A 4,431-nucleotide genomic window follows, 5' to 3' on the forward strand; every position below is an offset into this window, starting at 1 on the left:
GCCAATTCAAACAGAGTTTTATTAAATGCACCTGATTTTAAGCTACCTCTTCATATTCCTGTTTAACAGCTTAATAAGAACCAGTTACAGCCTCACTTTCGTGTTTCAAATTTAGACTGCTGCAAATCCAACTTGCCCTTCATTTGATAGATGCCCATCGGAGGAGCCTGATGAAGGTCTCAAATGGAAGTAAGTGTTTCAAAAATCCACAAGTTCTTATAGACTGAGTGATTTTCACAATCTGTTGAGAACATTTGAAATAGAGCCTATCCTGGGCTCCTTAGAGACCTTTAAATTCATGCTCCCACCTAAAAAAAGAGCTCATGCTGTTCACTACAAGGACTCTCAAATTTCCAATGAAGACAGATACCGAGGAGTGACCATTCTCATGTCAACTTTTGTAGCCATTGAAATAGTTGCTTGCCTCTGAAGGAAGGTAGGGGAGCAACCTACTATGGCCACTCCACAGGCATTCTTTCAGCTGTTGGCTCACCCAAGGGCCAGAGGCAAAAGATGTGCTCTAAAAAAGGCTGGAAGAGACGGGAATGATCTCAGATTACAAACTGATCACTGTTCCCTCACTGTTTTTTAGCTACCAAAAAGATTATTTTACCCTTTATTATAGAACATGTTGCTGGACACATCCACCACTGTGGATGGCTTTTTTGTTTTTCACAAGACAATTCTTTGGAAGCCATGTAACAAACACACACACACACACACACACACACACACACACTCCTCGAGGTCATCAGATCATGGTTTCATGAACAAAAGCAGAGGTATTGCTACTCCCCAGATATTTCAGAAAAGCAATTGGGGACATATTATAGAATGCTAGACTCAATAATGTTCTTCATATTTGTGTTATTTGTGTGCAAGAAGTTAAAAAAAAAATCTATTGTAATCCACTGAGAATGTTCCCAACATCTCTTTGTAGAGATTGTCTGAATTCATTGACATAGGAGAAAAGATCAGTACATTATTTCCCTTCTTATAAAACCTACCACTCTGTGCTTTGATTCACAAATGCAGCACAAATTTTATAAGGTACAATAAAATACATGTATTTATGGATGTGATCTATGTTGTCAAATACTCATTAAAATCAGGATGAGACTTTTACTTGTCCTATAAGGGACATAAGAGACAAAGTGTTTTAGTCTGACAATAGTATCTATGGACATACTATTAAGGCTATCTCTTCAATATTTGTAAATGAGTAATGTATATAAATCATGGCCAGTTATCCAAGGGCTGTTAGACCATGTGAACAACTTGGGCACAATGGGACACAAGCACAGCTGAAAACTTTTAATAATACAGTGAGGATGATCCAGAGCTCAATTGATCCACATATCCCCTGATCACTCTCTCACACTTAAGAATGTTTTCTAAAGATAGAAAACAATTTTTAAAAGGAATGTTTGCCTTCAGACAGAGAGACTTTAAAATGGAGGCAATACCCTCTAGAACAAACTGAAACTAGTTACAAAAGCTACCCATTTGTTCAGGTTTTCACTAGGCCACAGTTTTAAGCCCCATGGATGATTTCTGTAAATATTAACACTTCCCAAGGAGGTATAACATTTCCAAAAACCATTTTAAACCATGATGGGATAAGAAGTTTCTTCTCTCTTTCTATTTTCCCTTCAAGAAAAAAGGAAATTGAAATAAACACATTTTTTTAGCACCACTATTTACAGAACAAGTTTTAGTTAGGGAACATAAAAATGCATTTCTGAGTAAGGGTTAGCTCATAAAATTATCCTGTTTAGTATATTAAACTGAAAAGAAAAGTTTCTTCAGGCAAAGATTACAGTTTATTAATTATGTATTTTCCTTTTTTTTTTTTTTGGTAAGTTTTCTTACAAATGGAACACTTAGAGCTCTGAGGCACCTCTGACTTTTTGCCAGGTTATGGGAAGCAGGCAAAAACTTGAAAAAGAGAAGAAACCACCAACATAACTGTCAAAGAAAGAAAGCTATGATGTTCTCTGCTAAGCATTCTCTGCATTGTCAAGTAGCACTCACCTTCACAAAAAGAGATGGATAAAAAAAAGCAGAGGGATGGGGGCAAGACAAAGCTCACTAAGTACAATTTCTGCCACATGGAATGTGGTCTAATCCCTCTCATTTAGAAATGCTTATTTCATTGAACAGTGCTTTCAAATTACATGAGGGTCTTTTTTCCCCCTTAGAATAACTTAAAATGCAGAAATGTTTCCAGATGCCATGAGCTGATTTCAACATTTTTGCTGGAGGAAAAAAAAAGAAAGAAAATGAAGTTTAATGGCTAGTTTGTAAATAAACACTAAACCTATACAAATTTAGTAATGATATCCCCTCCAAGTTAATTGTAAACAATTTTCCAGCTCAGTAGGCCTCACTTCATTGTTAAAATTGGGTGGATGGTTTTGCCGTGAATTCATAGGAATTCAGTGATTTACATTTGTGATTTGAAATGCTAACGTAGACAGACTAGACATTAATATTCTATTCCAGGTCAATTTAAATTAACTTTTGGGTGAAGAACGTGTGGGGAGCACACATATGTGTGTATGTTCTCAAATTCAATTCAAATTCATATGTGATCTCATTGATTTGGGAATTCTTTTTGGTGATGAAGATTATCACCCATTCATTCTAACCTTTCCTGTGTGATTCTTATCTATAGGTCCTCTCATGAATTCACCACAGGGTTTCCACACAGCCTAAAGGAAGCCTTCCATGCTTTCTTTTGATGTTGTTGGCTGGCTGTCCACCTGTGAATCCACACTCTTGCTCATGACCTGTTCGTCTTCTCCTCCTTTCATGCAATTCATTCATGATGTCTTTTATTCCTATTCTTTTTTAGCCAGTCCATAAGCATTGATTATCTACTAAGTGTTGGGCACTATGCTAAGCATTTGAAATACAAAGAAAGATGTCTCTGCTCCCCCCCTAAAAATAAATCCCTGCTCTCAAGGCACCCACAGTCTAAGTGGGGAGATAACATGCAAACAACTCTGTATAAATAAGGGATATATGGAATGATTTCAGGGCTCCTCATTGGTTAAATATTGCACCTTCCTCACACATGCCATGAACTTCTCTACTGTTCTCTGTATTATACTAATTTTTAATTCTTCAGAGACAGTGGTGGTCTGTATCTCACTGCTATCTAGCACCACCAGTAGAATATCAGTACTGAAAATTGGGGTCTTTGTTTCATAGGAACCTTGAAGTCAATAAAGGAAATTTGTAATTTCCCATAAGCAAGCTTGCTCGCTCTCCACCTCATTTTCAACTGTACAGGATGTCCCAAAAGTCTCATAGCAATTTTAAGCTCTCCTAGTTGAAAATAAGCTCTAGACTCTAAGCTCTGAGCTTAAAACTGTCCTAAGACTTTGGGGACACCCTATGTACACACACACACACACACACACACACTCTCTCTCAGGTAGTTCCTGATAGCATCATCTAACTCCTGCTAGAATTCCTTCAGGACCCCAAGCTACCCCAAGTTAAAAGTTCTCTGTGGATCCATATCTTTAAAATTATAGCTCAGAGTCCCCACTCTTTCCAACGTTAATAGCCAGTAGACACAATTATTTTAAAGTAAAGGAATTTCATGAAATGTCATGGTTAAAAAAAGCAACAGAAAAACATTTTCTCCATGAATCTAGGGCACAGTCTCCTACACACACACACACACACACACACACACACACATATAGTATCTGTGGGAAAAGAATCAATAAAATAAAGCAAGTATTTATTGAGTGGCTCCTATATTCCAGACACTATTAGGTGCTGGATATATAAATACAAAGAATAAATAAAATACCCGCTTACAAGGGAGTAACACTCTAATAAGAAAGACAGATACATATCATATGTGTGGCACATATGTGTATACATATATATATTGTATATACTTATCTATGTGTATACCAGCATCAACATAAATTTAACAAGTAGAAATATACACAAAGTATTTAAATACTTGGGGGGAAAGGCACTAGAATTAGGGAGGAATCAGGAAACACTTCATGTGGAAGGCAGAGCTTAAACTGGGTCTAAAAGAAAAGGAAAAACATTACAAAGAGCACATGTGACCAGGGCACGGGCATGGAGAAGTAGACATGTATAGGAAATTCATTTGGCCCAGGTACACGCATGGAAGGACAGCTCCTACCTCCAATGCTGCCAATGTCTAGTGTCATCATCACAGTGCTCCTGTTAAAGATGCTTCTTGCTGTGTTTGTAATCACCACCCAAGCCTAATCTGTAGTTAGATGGTGTACTGCTTCCTTCAGTTTTTGGTAAGACTGAACTTCTTGGCTAACTTTGTCTTCAAGAGAATAGATAACATTGCATGTTCTTTTAGCTTAAAGTCCATAGCCTTTTCTCTGCTATGTAGCTTTTTATTTAATTAAAAAAAAAAAA

This window comes from Petaurus breviceps, unplaced genomic scaffold, assembly GCF_028583685.1.
Source record: "Petaurus breviceps papuanus isolate PSGF00001 unplaced genomic scaffold, PetGlider_PUasm1.0 38, whole genome shotgun sequence".
Taxonomy (NCBI): Eukaryota; Metazoa; Chordata; class Mammalia; order Diprotodontia; family Petauridae; genus Petaurus; species Petaurus breviceps.